The sequence below is a fragment of the Lactuca virosa genome, chromosome 5, assembly GCF_052849685.1.
Source record: "Lactuca virosa cultivar CGN04683 chromosome 5, Lactuca_virosa_CGN04683_v6, whole genome shotgun sequence".
Taxonomy (NCBI): domain Eukaryota; kingdom Viridiplantae; phylum Streptophyta; class Magnoliopsida; order Asterales; family Asteraceae; genus Lactuca; species Lactuca virosa.
The window spans coordinates 333,771,377-333,788,865 of record NC_136430.1 but is presented as its reverse complement, the minus strand read 5'-3'; the positions used below and the strand labels follow the sequence as shown (position 1 = coordinate 333,788,865).

The following is a 17,489-nucleotide window of genomic DNA, read 5'->3' as shown; positions in this document are numbered from 1 at the left end:
ACACGTAAAGTTCCAAACTTGGTGCGCATGCATGGGGTCCTTGGCTCAAAAAGCCATAAAAAGGTGGTCTACAAGATACATGGGGTGTTTATGGCAACAAGGTGGGCACCTTTATGCCATAAAAACCCTCAATAGCCCTAGATCTGAAGCACAAACTCATTCCTTACACTAAATCCCGAATACATCCTCACTAGGGCTTAGAAAATGGAGGAAAATGGACCAAAATCAAGATCTACACAAAGAATAGATAAGGTTCAGCTTTATACCTCCAATAAGCTGGAAATGTGCCCAAAGCTCTGGATCTTCCTGATTCCCCCTTGATCTCACAAGCCTCCTCCTTGTTTTCAAGCTTCAAACACCCAAAGTAACACCTCAAGGCTCAAAAACACACTAATAACGGCTAGGGTTTCGAGATAATGCTTTCTGGGAGTAATAGGGACGATGGAGGCTGAGATAAGTTGTTTAAATAGGGTGCAAACCCTCAAATTTAGGGTTTCACTCAAACAGCACCTACTCGCCGAGTCGATCTCCCGACTCATCGAGTAGACCACTTAAACTTCCCGCGAATCACGACTTTACTCGACGAGTTGGGCCACCAACTCGTCGAGTCCCAGAGGAAATACATGAAGTTCTTGAATTTAAATACGTACCAGGAATCAGGAGTTACATGTTATGTAGAGCAAGGTTGCTATATGAATATGTATCGTGTATGGCGTAGCGTTTCTGTCATTCCTTGGTGGAATGTCATCAATAATTATCTACATAGTATGTTTTGCATGAGCATTGATAAACCATCTTCAAGGTGTTTTTTGCATGGGGATACCTAGTTGGTTTTGTCACACCCTTGGCCTGGTGGTGGAAACACCGAGCAACACGACATTAGGGATGTTGGATTTAGATGAGGTTTCTACCTTGAGTTTTGTTTTTACTGTCATTCACTTCGATAGATTGGGAGTCGCTCGTTATTGTTGGCTGATAGGTCGACTGTCTCCATTGAATTCCCTAGGAATACATGTGATTTTTGAAAGGGGCAACATAAAGTTGGTGAGTCGACAGGTTTTGTATACATGAAAATACTTTGTTGAGTTCGTTAACTCATCTCTTGTTGTGTTCTATGTTAGTATGTATCTCACTGTCTCTTAGTATTCTGGTAGTGGGATTTAGATAGTTTAGTAACTAGATCTGATCCTATTTGGATAGATGAGTGTATTATATTATTTTCGTTGGTTTTTGGAAAACCTATTGTTGGTACTAAGGTGATATTATCTTAGTAATATTTTATCGTTTTGCATGTACTTCTTCCTTATTCTCTGCATTTTAAGTTTAATAAGAGTAGTCTAAACTCGTTTCATCGAGTTCGAGTGTACTATCACTACTTATTTAGCTAGTAGTATTGGATACTGGTTTTAGTTTATCTTGTTTATTCTAAACTCGCTTCCTCGAGTTTGTGTGTACTATCACTACTTCCTTAGGTTAGTTCCTAGTAGTAGTCTATGATATCTAGTTTTAGTTTAAGAAAGTTACAATGAGTTCCTATAATCGAGCTACGACTATTGATCCCAAAAACCACGGCGCTTCATCGGACGTTACAAATGTGTTTAGAAATTTATGTCTGCTTCGAATTGTCGTCGGGTTGTAGCTAGCAACCAAGGTGAGGGTGTTAAACCCGTATAGATCTATAAATATCTTTCCTGCTCACTTAAGATTTAACGATTATAGGCCGGGAGCTAGCTGAAAATCTTTTAGCATGTTGATGAATCATGTATCATATAAATATTTTTGTGGGGGCCTCCTATGGTCGGCCATGTTTTTTTATCTCGTTGAGTTTGTACGTGTTACTTATTATATATATTATTTATCTTATACATATATATAATTGGCGTGTTTTTCGTAGCCGAGTATTTGGGCAGAGTAACCACTAGGTACTAAACTTATCCAAAGGGTGGCTATAATGATGACTAGAGTATCAGCGTTTCCTGGCAACTAGCCCGTGTAACAACTAGGTATGATCTTATTTATCGTTGTGGATCAGTATAACAAATAGACATAATATCAGCTAAAGATTTTTGACAGAGTATCTACCATGCATAATATCATCCTAATGTTATGAGCATAATTATCTAACTACAGTTAGTAATAACTATGTATAGTTGTATTTTTAACATGTATTCCCCCAAAAAGGTTTGAAAAATGGGGCGGTGAACTCACTTGTAATTTATGACATCGATGTTGTAGGGTAGAAAAACCGAGAGGTCCAGCACTCGATAGGTGTTCGGGAGCCATTTACACAAATATCAGGATAGATTAAAGTGTGTTTGAGGTATGAGTAAGGATCAACCGAAGCTTGCTATTTATAGAGGGTTTTGGGGTGCACGTCGTGCATTGCGCACTGCACAATATGTGTGTGATCCATCCTGATGCAGACACGTGTCGTTTACCCATGGCGCCACATCATCTTAATCCTGGAGTATTGGGGTGTCAGAATGTGCACCGAGCGTTACATGCGGGTGCACGCGAGGATGTTTTTTAATCTTTGAAAATTCATAACTCTCACGTACGAACTCTATTTTCTACGACTCTTATATATCCATGTTGGTCTCGTTGTTCTCCACGACTTTCCTTTTGGTCGTTTTGGCTAGTTTTAACTTCCGTTTTTCGACTAGTTTTTATTACCGTTATGATTTTATAAAAATCATAACTCTCTCATACGGTTTTCGTTTTAGGCGTTATTTGTTTCATAATTCCTACTTTATGTAGTACTACGATTGTCTAGTTGGTGACTTTTTCCAAAAGTCAACCATTCTCTTTGTAGTTTTTCGTCATTAAAACTTCTAAGATATGGTAGATATTTATTTACTATAAAAGTCATATATCATCCATACTTAGTCGAATTGTTGCGAAACTTATATTTATGGGATCACGGTAGCGTATAGATTCTAAATATGTTAACCTTCTCTCAAAGTGACACGACTTTTTGCGCACTCATATTTGAGCCTAAGGTTTAACGTTATTAAAGGTGATATTCGAATGTACCGACACATATTAGATAGTTACAAGATCGTCCTTATTATAATTCTGTGTTTTTTCGCTAGATACAAACGGTGGTTGATGACTTATTTTCTGGGTTGTCACATCCTCCCCCTGTTGAAGGAAATTTTGTCCCCGAAATTCAATTTGTAGTGCCTGACGTGGAGGCACCTTATTGAGTGGATTTAAACCTTTTGAATTTATTCCTATGGTGTAACTTTATAGAAGCACTATCTTTTCTTAAAGTTTGTTTTTCCAATGAGAAATGGACAATCTTAAGTTCTATTGTGAGGTTGGTGGTTGCATTCATCGGTGTTTAACGATTAAACTTTTCTTTTAAGTTTTAATTTTGCTGGGTGTTTGTTGACTAGCGAAGATTTGTGAGGCAGTTGAACTCATATATCTGCTTCTAACTATTCAAATTCTTGTCATTCTTTTAGTGTCATATTCACTTAGAGTCCTATCTCTATTTTGTTTTACACCAAGAGGAAACCTAAAGTTCTTATTGTTTAGTCGTGCTAAGGTTCTATTGAACCTCTACCTTTTTCGTTTCGTGATCTCGTCTCTTCTATTTAATGAATGCTTATGAGCTTATTTTGAGTCACGATTTGTTTTTTACTATATGTGGTGGTCTTTCTATTAGGTTATCTTCTGTTTATGCTACTTTCGGATGCCTTGGCCTATTTTAGTTATCTGTGGCTTTCGTAGAGTTTTACCCAGAGTTCTACTTTTGACTAAACGGTGAAAAGTTTTTGAAGAGAAGTGGAAATGTTGAGGATTTACTTAAGGGTTATTGTCACTATAGCCCAACAATCTTTAGTATAATGGTTTAAATTGTCACTCATGGTTTTTTTTGCCTTTAAAGGGTACGAACTTGTAATTTACCGGTGATTTTGGTACTTTTACCCACATTAGAAGGTAACACTGCTTTGTGAAGTGCGAAGTAAGCATGTGGGTCAACATTGACTTATAAATTTATCAGTTTAGTTTTATTTCATTTGCTTCAAACTCCATAACAATAGGATACTTCACCAAGGTTATGATTGCGCAAACTTGAGCTCCACTATCGTAACGTGCAAACAACAAAGAGGCCTGCAAGATGAGTTTCACCGCCCCTTCCGACCTCCGCTGTCACCCACTTCATGTTCACCCCTCTGTAAATTTTCTTAAGTTTCAATCTTGTGGAAGTGGAACTAATCTTCAAACCCACTCTTTCTTGTGATTCCATGATCTATTTCACATCTCTTTAATCGAAAAATAACAGTAAATAACTATCTCAAAGTAGCAGAATGGATTTGTTTAGGAAGGAAAAATCGGCCCGACCAAAGAGCCACCATGACAAGTACCTCTTCACCGAGAGCGACGGAAAAAGTATGCTACAAGATCATAATAAACAGCGAAAAAAGGCATTTGGATGGTTGAATGTGTTGAAGGCTTCGACAATGTCCTCCGATTGAAGTCCAGTTAGGGGAAGTATCTCACCGCATCTGAAGATCAATCATCGGTTTCACTGGTTGGAAAGTCGTTCAAAGCATGCCCTAGAGTATGGACTCCTCAATCGAATGGGAACCGATACGAGACGGGTTTCAAGTTTGTCTCAAAACCTATTACGAAAATTATCTACCAGCCAACGGTGGGTTGCCTCCATGGAGAAATTCGGTTAATCATGAAATTCCTTACATGCATCACGATTAGATATTGTGGGATGTTGAAAATGTGGAATCTAGACCAGCGGAAGCATCGTCGTCGCCGCCCTTATCCGAAATGAAAATCTAAAGTAGCAATGTACTTCAAACATCCTCGTTCATCAACTTTTACCTTTGAAAGATTTCATCTTAAATCATCAATTAGCCAACAACTTAGCAATGATTTTGTATTGTAACCCAATAAAACTTATTGGTGGATAGTGTATTACTATTAATGAGCTCCTCACCTTTGGAATTAGGGTGATGAAAGAACTATTACAACCACGAGGAATATTAGACGAAAGAAGGAACTCCGTGACACAATCAAAAATATCATTTTTCAGTAAATCCCATTATTTTTTTACAAACCTAAAGGAAAAACCATCCGGACCTGGAACTTTATTCCCTCCATACGAATAAACAACACTTTTAATTTCCTCAATCGTGCACCGACTTCCAAACAATAGTCTTGGTTTGAAGCAAGAGTTGTACAATGTGTGCTACGTTTTTGAACCCTCCCACCTTCGAACCTGCTGAATTTAATTTATTACTAAAAAAATATTCTCACAAATTTGCGGATCCTCCTTCTAATCACAAACTGTTTCTATACCACAAATAACAAGTTGTATGCGTCTTTCAATTAAGAATATCGTTAACGTACTCTGTATTTCCATCGCTTCAATGATCTATTAAATCTTAGCTTGTTGAATAACATCTAAAGTTTCCAATTTCTTTTAATCATGAATTTTTGTCAAAATATTCAAACGGACGCCCGTGACTTTTGGAGTGACATCTCCTTGATCAATCTCAGAAAGTCTTCCCTGTAACATATTCTTTTCACCATCCGTTTCCATTCTTTTTGTCTTTTTCCCCCAAATTTTGATAAATTCTTTCATTTTTGGGTTATTGTCATAAAACCCCTTTTATGTTTGGTTTTAAAAGGTCCTTAAACTAGTTTTTGCTCTTTTTAAAGGTATAAACTCACAAATGACATGTTATTAAAGGGAAGATAACCTCTTGTTTCCGCTAAACATATAAATTCAGCCAACACTTAGACTGCATGGCATATGTTATGCCACATGGACGTGGACCTTTGTTTGACTCTCTTATTATCAATTCCATGTGTATTAGATAATCTCTAATTTTTTCGTCCCTCCTGACGCCGCCTGCTCTTCTTCTTCTTCACACCACCCTTTTCCCTCACGCTGCCCTTCTCCTCCATTGCACCGCCTCTCTACTCCTCTCTGCTCCTCTAATTTTGGCCGTTGTTCTTTCATCTTTAACCTACATCTACAAATCGATTCTGACCTACTCATCATCTTATTTTCTTTGATTCACACATGATTTTTAGATAGGGGGGATGAAGTTTCCATGTTCTTCAATTTTTACCGGAAACGAAAATATGAAGCCTGTTCATCGTCTTTATCCACACGAAAATATGAAGCTTGTTCATCATCTTTATCCACATTGTTAGTGTTTCCGTAAATACTCTTTAATTTTACAAGATCTAACGGACCGTACATCTTTATGAATCCCCAAAAATATAACAATATGCTTTCTACATGGCATCCTTCTCATGTATAAATTTTATTTCCTACTTGTTTTGATCGACCTCCATAAATTTTATCCACATTGTTAGTGTTTGCTTATATGTAGGTTGAAAAACCTTGACAAAAACATCCTCCTCATTTCCACTCGCATCCTCACCATGAAATGGGTCATTTTATTCTTCTTGTTGACTTTTTTAACCCACGTTCTTCTAAATGTTGGGAACACGACATCTAATCCTTTTCATGCACACTCTATACTTCACCTCTTCAATAACCACCATAACACACTCTATTTTGTGATTTTATGTTGGTTTTTACACACAATCGTCTGTTAAATGTGTCTTTCATTTTTATCCCCGTCAATAAACATAGTCTCACCCCAAGAACTTGCAATTTTCTTGAACACAACAGATGTCTAAGCACACAAAGGAAGGTCCTCAATTTCAAGCCACACTCCTTTCATCAACCAAAAAGTTATTTGTTAACGAACTCATCTCCTTAAAGTACCAATATTCTCTTCATATTTTTTGAATTTAATGCAAGGATTTTGAGACTTAAATGTTGGGATCCTCCGAGATCAGCCTATAGATGTTATTTGACTTGGTATTCCAAGTCTTTTGTCTGGTCAAGATGATTCTTCGTTGAGAATAAGTATTTAGTTGACTATTTCAGCACATGTGAGAAAATAAAGAAGAATATAACCATTATAGATGTTAGTAAAATAAATGATAATAATCAGGATCCTAAAGTATGTTTAAGGATCCTGAGGCTTTGGAAATATTGAGGATCCTGAATGTAGTTCTGGGATCATGGCCCTAACATATATATAGAAGTAGGATCAAGTGGGAACTCAAAAAATGGTAGGAACCGCGTCTAACGTCCCAAAAATAATGTGGTAAAAATTTCATTTTTAATTCAACCAAAACACCAATTATCTTTTAATCATAGATTTAAAGTGTAACATAAAAAACAGTCATCAGATTACAATACAAAAATCATCATATTGAAGAATCATGGATGGATGCGTTGGGATCAAGTCGAACCCTTCCCTTTCGAACCGGAGTACCTGAAACCATAACCATAAAACTGTAAGCACAAAGCTTAGTGAGTTTCCCAAAATACCCCATCCCATACAAACATACTTCAAAGCATATCCAGGTGCTTGCAATCCCCTTCAAAGCTTAGTTTTTGACCTTTTTTTTAAGGTAATGTAATGTCATTAATAACTTTATGTTATTTATAACTATTATTATGATAAATTAATCAAAAATCACTTATTAGGGAAAAAATATTATTTTAAATAATAAATTTAGATATTTTTAGTTAATTTGACATGTCAATTTAAGTTTTACATTTAGAAATTTTAAACTAATTTAAAAAAATAGTCTTTGAATATGATTAAGTTTATTCAAAATTTTGATTTATATTTTGGATTTGATATGATATTTAAATGATATTTAGTTTATATTTTGGATTTAACATTTTAAGTATATTAGATTGATAATTCAAAAAAATCTACCATCCATATGATCATATTTCACATTGAATAATATATTTAAGCTAATATAGTAGATATATTAGGTTGAAATTGGAAGAGTTTTGGGTGGTTCAAATGCATGTGGTGCTTGGAAATATGTATATATTATTATAAAAATTGTAACAAAATTCATGAAAGGCAAATTTCCCAACTTCTTTAAATTAGGGTTCTCTTTTGATTCCGTTTTCTTTCCAAACATCCATTGACAATCTACATGTCTTGACTAATGGGGTATGGGTGTAATCCCAAGTAATACAAAGTCAACTCAAGCAATATCAGGTGTCACACCCCCAAACCAGACGGCGGAAACTTCCGGGGGTGGATGACTTCATTTGTAGTATCACAACATATGCATCATAGTAATCAAAGTACAAACAACCATTGTATTTAAAAAGTATAAATATTTACATGTGTTCAATCATTGTATATTGAAACCAAAACTATTATACAAAAAGAAGACATGACTCAAAATAGCTCCATCTTCTCAAAAGCTCGGGCAGCACTTCGACTGGAAAGAGGTTAGCTTTTCGAGAATTTCGGGGCTTCAGGCTTTCGTCGGAACTTGGATACGTCATCGGGGCGTCGAGGTAGTATCGAGAGGCTTAAAAGTGAGAAAATATAGGAGAGAGGATATAAAATGACACCTAAAACCGGAGGCTCGGTTTCTATTTATAGGAGGCTGAGGCATTCCCGTACGCTGGGCGTAGCGTACGTGGCCAGCCTAGTCGTTACGCGTCGGAGCTAGTATGCATGAATGGATCGCATGCAGCGAGATGGTGACGGAGCGTAGACGTGGCAGGCTCTTGGCCTTGTTTCCGAGTACGCTGGGCATACTCTTGTACGCGGGGCGTACTCCCTTTTTCCAAACTTCTAAAATTCATATCTTTTGCATATAAGCTCCGTTTTTGACGTTCTTTGTATCCATGTGTAGGTGAGTCTATGCTATACAACTTTCGTTTAGACTCCGTCGGCTAATTTTGACTTTATTTTTAAAGTTATATTTTTAACGGGCCGGGACAGGAAAAGTCCGTTAAAAATTCATAACTTCTTCATCTGATGTCCGTTTTCGTCTGTCTTTTTATCGTTGTACTACTATTGACGAGATCTTCAATTCTCGTTTAGATTGCATTGGCTAAAAATCACTCGATCTTTATTTTGATTTTTTAGCTGTGTACTGCTATGTCGAATCTTAGAAAAATCATAACTTCTTCATAGGAAGTCAGATTTTGGCGTTCTTTTTATGTTCACTCTCGGTTTAACGTATACTATAACTTTCATTTAGATAGTTAAGGTTAAAAAGCATTTTATTAAAAATTCACTTTTTACGTTAAACAGTGTTTTGTCGGTTTTGTCGCGGATTTTCGATAGGTCATAACTTTTTCGTTATAACTCAGAATTGGGCGTTATTTATATTTTTGGAATCCTTGACATGATTTCTACCACTATGTTCATCCCAAACAAGTTTGTTTAACATTTCATTTTTGAAGGTTGATATGTAAATGTATATAATATACACAAATTTCCCTTTATTATACATATATACTATTACATAAAGTCGAAATAACAGGTTGTTACATCATGTCAGCCAAATTTCCGACCTCGTAAAAAACTACGAAAAAGGTATTCAACCTATCAACGAATACCGACAACATACACCAAGAATCATCCTACCTTCTGAACATAACCTATAAAGCAACATCCCAGAAACCTGAAAAAGTAGGCAAACTTATTTTATTTAAAAGGGTCTTCTCACCGTTGCAACCTAAGGACCAAAGAAAGACCTGGAATGAGAGGCATTGGACTGGTCCGAACCATGACTATAAAACGAGGCTCCATCTGTTCAGAAAGGGTAAGTAATCTCAAGCAAATTCACTCCACCCAAAATTAAGCATTGACCATGACTTCTAACTTGGGCATCAAGAATGCTCGTTGGAGAAAGCATGCATTAGGATTACCCGACATGATTCCCATTGACCTTCGCACTGAATCCACCTCGAATGCAACTGACAATCCTCCCCCACATCGGAACACTATAGGTTAGGTCTAACACTATTTTTTTTCAAAATGTTTCACAATTAACATTGTATGTGCATTACCATTTTGAAGCGTAATCATCTTTCATTTCCATCTAACACTTAAAAAAACTATATCTCGACCATTTCCTTCGAGATGTTTAGTACCATCGGTTTTTCAACGATATGACTTCATTTCATGCCCTTATATTGAAATATAACTTGCATTTTGATTTTTTTTTTAAACTTATATAATGTTGGTGTTGTATTTTGAAAATATCTCTGGGCTTCATGGTCTTAGTCTGAGATGTCACTTTTTAACATTTATACTAAAAAATAACATCATATTTGTTTTGTGTGTTATAATTTAATGGAATTAACATACAAATGTAATCTTATCCGGATGTCCCCTTAATGTAGCATATCAAAAATCCATTTCCAATAAGTTATTCATTGTTAGTAAATGGTCGTATGGATATAACTAGCGCTTCGGTTTTATTTCTCAATGTTGATACATGCTCGTGATTATCAAAGAAAAAACTAAAAAAAACAATGCTTACCAAAAAATAATATCAGATATGTCCACGAGTTTCTTATATTTAATGGGGTTAACGCAACGAAGCCAATTTATCCGGATGTCCCCACAATGTATGCAATATATTCAAAAACACCCGCCGTATAAAGACATTCACCTTAATAGGTAAATACTTGTTCCAACGCGTTTGTTCAACTCCATATGGGAGGATACTCATTTCTAGAAATAACCATAATTGTCAAGAGACCATTTCCATTTTTCCAAGTATCTGCAACTGGACCAAAGAGTTAAGCAACTCAAAAAGATGGTCTCTATGCTCTCCTCTCCTAATCTCACAACTCTGGATTGGAAACCAACCATCGTCTGAGCCGTAATCAGAAACCCACGCCGTCGGATCTGCAACCAAATAAAACGGCCGAGGAAACCGTAAGCAAAAAGGTTGTTCTCCGCACCACCAGGTATCAGTCCAAAACTTAATAGTCGACCCATCATCTAGTTTTTTAATCAAAATGGTTTGATCTAACACCATGTTCTTATGCAAAGACACCACTGTATTCACCAACGTATCCCAAACTCCACCTTTTAGCCGACTAGTAAGACCATTCAAAAAACCACCGTCTATCCCATAGCAATTTTTAACTAACATGACCCATAGCAAATTTGCATCATTAAAAAAACACCAACGCCACTTGTATAATAAAGCTAAATTAAAAGACCTCAAAACTGCCGACCAAAAGACCACCATGCAACTTATCGTTCAAAATTAGGTCCCATACGACCCAATGAAGCTTTTTTTCTCATCCGACTACACCGTATTTTTCACATATCTTCCACATACCCTTCATCTCCAAATCCCCATGAAAAATTTTAACAAAATTCATGAAAGGCAAATTTCCCAACTTCTTTAAATTAGCCATCTCATTTGATTATGTTTTCTTTCCAAACATCCATTGACAATCTACATGTCTTACCTAATGGGGTATGGGTGTCAACCCAAGTAATATCAAGCCAGCTCAAGCAATATCAGGTCAGCCAAAAAAAACCGACCCGGTAAAAAACCACGAAAATGGTATTCAACCTATCAACGAATATCGACCACGTACACCAAGAATCATCCTACCTTCTGATAACCTATAAAGTAACATCCCAGGAAACACGGAAAATGGGGCAATCATATTTTATTTAAAAGGGTGTCACCGTTGCAACCTAAGGACCAAGGCAAGACCCGGGATGAGAGGCATTGGACTGGTTTTAGCCATGACTAAAAACGAGGCTCCATCTGTTCAGAAAGGGTAATTAAGTAATCTCAAGCAAATTGACTCCACCCAAAATTAAGCATCGAACATGACTTCTAACTTGGGCATCAGAGAGTAATATCGGGTCCCTCCCCGGTATAGCTTTCTAACCTATCTTTGTCAACCCTGCGTGTTACCAGGAATGGTCATTGGAGGAAGCATGCATTAGGATTACCCGAAACGATTCCCGTCGACCTTCGCAGAATCCACCTCGAATGCAGCTAACAATCACCCCCTCCCCCACCACATCAAAACGCTATAGGTTAGGTCAACGCTATTTTTTTTCAAAATGTTTCACAATTAACATTGTATGTGCTTTACCATTTTGAAGCGTAATCATCTTTCATTTGCATCTAACACTTGAAAAAACTATATCTTGACCATTGCCTCCGAGGTGTTTAGTACCATCGGTTTTCAACGATATGACTTCATTTCATGCCATTATATCAAAATATAACTTGCATTTTGATTTTTTTTAACTTATGTAATGTTGGTGTTGTATTTTGAAAATATCTTTGGGCTTCATGGTCTCTGAGATGTCGCTTTTTAACATTTATACTTAAAAATGACATCACATATGTTCCTATGTGTGTTATAATTTAATGGAATTAACATAAAAATTTAATTTTAGCAGGATGTCCCCTTAACGTAGCATTTAAAAAATCCATTTCCAATAAGTTATTCATTGTTAGGAAATGCTTGTATGGATTTAAATAGGCCTTCGGCTTTCTTTCTCTCTGTTAACACATGCCTGTGATTATCAAAGACAAAACTAAAAAAACAACACTTACAAAAAAATAATATCAGATATGTCCGCGGGTTTCTTATATTTAGTGGGGTTAACACAAAGAAGTCAGTTTATACAGATGTCCCCACAATGTAGGCAATATATTCAAAAATACTCGCCATATAAAGACATTCACGTTAATAGGTAAATACTTGTTCCAACGCGTTTGTTCAACTCCATATGGGAGCATATTCATTTCTACAAATAACCATAATTGTCCAGAGATCATTTCCGAGTATCCTCACCTGGACCAAAGAGTTAAGCAACTCAAAAAGATGATCACTATGCTCCGCTAAAGCTCCTCTCCTAATCTCACAACTCCGGATTGGAAACCAGCCATCATCTGATCCGTAATAAGAAACCCACGCCGTCGGATCTGCAACCAAATAAAACGGTCGAGGAAACCGTAAGCAAAAAGGTTGATCTATGCACGACCATGTATCAGTCCAAACTCCACCTTTTAGCTGACTAGTAAGACCATTCAAAAAACCACCGTCTATCCCGTAGCAACTTTTAACTAACATGACCCATAACAAATTCGGATCATTTAAAAATTGCCAACGCCACTTGTATAATAAAGCTAAATTAAAAGACCTCAAAACTACCGACCAAAAGACCACCATACAACTTATCGTTTAAAATTAGGTCCCATTTAACCTATTGAAGTTTTATTCTCATCTGACTCCGCACCCAAAAAAAAAAGATCTTCGTTTCTCTAAGGTTTTGCACACCGTGGTTGGAAAATTGAAATACACCCCAACAACAAGCACCGACTTGACCAACGTGAGCCTAGCCCCAAATTAAAACATCCTCGGTTTCCATTTAGACAAACGAGTACGGAATCTACCCATTAAAGTAGCCAAAGTCATCATGTCAACGATGTGTTTTCAACTCCTTTGTATCTTAGACCTAGTGTACGTGCGAAGGACCCTAAGGTACACATTAGGGTTTGGGTTAAACATGCCCCGATGAAGGCACCGATTATATATTTCGGAGTCTACGAGGTTTTAGGTTTAGTGTTTATGGTGTATCATATTTGGTTCTATATAAGTTGAAGTGCAAAGTTTCTCATAATTAATTGTGTTCTATTTTGTATTATTTAAATAAAAGGTATGGTGTGTGAAGTATAATTATTTTCAATAACATAAACAATAAATCAGATTACATATAAAGTAAATCGACATTGCGAGGTGAAGCTTGTATTTGGCGTTGGTGTTATGTTTTGGTGGGGCAACATAGACGACTTCTCCCGAAGCTTTTAGAAGTAAGAGGGACCTTGTCGTCATCTCTTCACATTAATAGTCATACAAGTTCTTGATAAGTTGGACTAGAAAAAAAAAACCATGTGATGGTTTCGAAGAACGAAAATCCCTCAATGTCGTTAACGTCGTAGATAGTTTTGTTTTACATGACGAGAAGTCCAATTGCAATATGTTGGTTGAACTGTTAATTTAGATAAGAAAATGCAGTTTGTTTATGTATATATATTGATGAGTGTTCCCACATTGGTGTGTGAAGGATTCCAAGACGATTTTATAGATTTATCTTGTAGAGAGTTGGTCACCGGGCCTGGTAACGTTTGCCTGTAACCCAAGTGGGGGTATCAAAGTGGGTTGGATTATGATTTGGTCCAGTTTGGTTGGGTCTGGTGGTGTGTAATTTGACTTGCCCGTTCCAGTGGAAGTCGAGAGCTGGTTCAAGTGGCTTGAGCGAAGGCTTTGGGTCTCTTGGAACCTAGAGAAGGGGGCAATGCGTTAGGCTGGCTTCACAGAGCTGCGACAACTCCTCGCTTCCGACAGTGGTAGGATTACAAGTCTTGGCTCTTCAGGCCCATATTGCCGACTAGTCCGATTCAAATGGTCACCCACTTTTTAAAATTTTTACCTCAAAACATTTATTGTTTGTCCATTTTGTCACAGTGATGAGTCATACATAATAACCGTACCTTGTCCTGTTTCATCTCCTGATGAAAATATGTCATTAAAACCTCCTGATTTTTGAGTCTCTTGGAACTTCCCATATTGTTAACATGAATGAAACCCTTCAAAGGTCCTTATAGTACAAAAAGCCAGGTCCATGGTTGGAACTATGGGAGTGCGTTCACATGAAAACATCAGACAGCAAAGACTTTCAAATCTCTAAGCCTATTTTAAGCTAATTTTAAACATTGAACTGAGTATTGGAGGGGTGCGCCTGGCCTTGGCTGTAGTGTAAGACCAAGGCGACGCATGAAGAACCCCAGCAGCAAGCTACTGTAACGGGCCTTCCCCCATAAAAAATAAGATTAATATCGAGTGGGCCGATGGCCCACATATCAGATATTAAACTGATAAGAACAGATACTACACTTGATCTTAGCCAAAAGGCCGAGAAAGGTATGCTTCTTACAGCTGTGGGCTTCCCCTTTTGTACTCGCCTCCCTCTTGCCTGCTTCCTTCATTCACCCAATGTGGGAATTGGGATGCAGACTCTTTCACTTTCACTGCCAGCTCCCTTCCTGGTTCCTTCCTTCACAACAAAAACAACTTAAATATTATTCTTTTGCTTCTTTACTTTCTGTATATATTCAGATCAAACTTAGACTACTACTGCATATGCATATGTGTTTATGATTGCATTGCCTTTTCTTTTCTTATTTTTCTGTAGTTTAAATTCACTCAACACCAACAAACAAAACAAATTCATTTCATGTTGATAATTACTCAATTACGAATGACTCCTTCCACTCATGTACCTACTATGCTTTTCTTTTGTCCATTTAGTTTTATATCACATATCTATTAAGTAAATTAATAACTAAACACAATAACTAATGGGCAGACTCAAACTAATCAGATAAGTCCAACTTGTTAAAATCCATCCTATCAAAATACGTGTTTTTAATCTACATAATCCTTTTCACTTGTTTTGCTCATAAAAATCATATTATATCTTGAAACCATATAATTTTATAATCATATCCAACACATTTCTTACTCGTTTAAATACCTGACAAAAATTATTTTCCGGGCAACCGTTTCTTCGTTATGTCGTCCCGTTACCAGGTAACATTCAACCTTACATTATGCTTCCCGTAAGTGTTCACTATTCCTTTCCAAGATACTATCCGCTTTTTCAACCAACATGTCCTTCTCTTCTCATCGGCTTGCTATTTGGTCATTGCTGGTATCACACTATCTTCACCTCCTAACATCTTACAATCACTTCCAATTTGATTCTAACATTTATGGGGATGACTTTTACTGAACAAATATATTTAGAATAAAAAAAATGCTCAATAATAACATTATATTCGAATTTAGTTAATGGATGCAAAGGAAAAATCCATATTCAACAATCGAAACTCAATGCTCGCTCTTGTTTTACCATCTGTGATGTTTATTTCTCAATTGAATGTACATAAGGTGCTATAATCCATGTTCTAACAGCCTCACAGCATCATTTAAGCCGTCCATTTCAACTTTCAGGTAGTAGATATCAAGAGTCGGGTCTCCATTAATGGAACTCGAAACTCAAAACAAGCTTCTAAAATAAAAGAGTAACTCAACCGATTGCTGGGATGTAGTAATTCATGAAATAACTTGACTACTATCAACCCCCTTTGCTTCAAACTCCAAATGTCATCCATTAGTTCAATCTTCTCCTCTCATTCTATCTATATCTTGTTCTTTAATAAACAATAGGGCAGATCTTAAGTGCTTACGTCATCATAAGAATTCCTCTTACTCATAACTTGTTCCCCTAACATTGCTTTTATCTCATATTAGTATTACCCAGGTCAGACTTAATTTCACATATGAGGTTGTTAATTACTTTACCTTTATATCCCTACGGCCACATAGTTATAAATATAAGACATCATAAGAGGAGTTTAAATAGGTACAAGACGCATACTTTAAGTTCCACTTATTGGAAAAAATCTATTTAACTTATAATCGTGAAATAAACTTGAGTCCCAGATAACGTCAACGCCCAAATAGGCACAACACTTATCATCGCCGAAAATCTGAAGTAGCAATGTACTTCAAACATCCTCGTTCATCAACTTTTACCTTTGAATGATTTCATCTTAAATCATCAATTAGCCAACCACTTAGCAATGATTTTTTATTTTAACCCACTAAAACTAATTGGTGGATAATGTATTACTATTAATGAGCTCCTCACCATTGGAATGAGAGTGAAGAACTACTACAGTCATGGGGAATATTTGCCGAAAGAAAGAATTTCATAACACCATCACAAATATCATTTTTCAGTAAAAACCATGATTTTTTTTACAAACCTAAAGGAAAAACCATCCGAACCCGGAACTCTATCCCCTCTACATGAATAAACAACACTGTCGATTTCCTTGATCGTGCATGGAACTTCCAAACAATTGTCTTCATCTGAAGCAAGAGTTGTACACTGTGTGCTACGTTTTTGAACTCTCCCACCTTCGAACCTGCTGAATTTAATTTATTACGAAAAAAAAATCTTCTCACCAATTTGCGGATCCTCCTGGTAATCACAAATTGCTTTTATGCCACAAATAACAAGTTGCATGTTCTTTCAATTAAGAATACCATTAACGTACTTTGTGTTTCCGTCCCTTTCAATGCTCTAATAAATCTTAGCTTTTGAATAACATCTAAAGTTTCCAATTTCTCATAATCATGAATTTTTCTCAAAATATTCAAACGGTCCCCGTGACTCTTTGAGTGACATCTCCTTGATCAATCTCATAAAGTCTTCCTGTAACACATTCTTTTCCATTCTTTTTGTCTTTTTTCCCTAATTTTTGATAAATTCATTCATTTTTGGGTTATTGTCATAAAAACCCAACAAGCTTTTGTGTTTGGTTATTTTTGAAGAGTCGCTTTCGTAATTCATTCTCATTATGGCCGACGGGTATTTTACCTCTTTTAATGGAGATGTGCTCCTTAAATACCTCAAGTTTTCTTAACGACAGGGTGAGAGTAAATGAGGGGATGAAAACGGCAACACACAAATACAATGTTTGTGTTGGGTTTCATCGTTTTACAGTTTGTGTGGCAATGGAGAAGTAAATTCTTAAAT

The 17,489-nt window shown here is 36.5% G+C and overlaps 1 non-coding gene across 1 annotated transcript; it reads right to left on the bottom strand.

The window, feature by feature from the left end:
* Nucleotides 1-14,610: 14,610 nt before the first annotated feature.
* Nucleotides 14,611-14,807, bottom strand: LOC145118223 (U2 spliceosomal RNA). The gene has a single exon (XR_013713188.1). It is a non-coding gene; the product is annotated as a U2 spliceosomal RNA (small nuclear RNA).
* Between the last annotated feature and the right edge of the window lie 2,682 nt (nucleotides 14,808-17,489).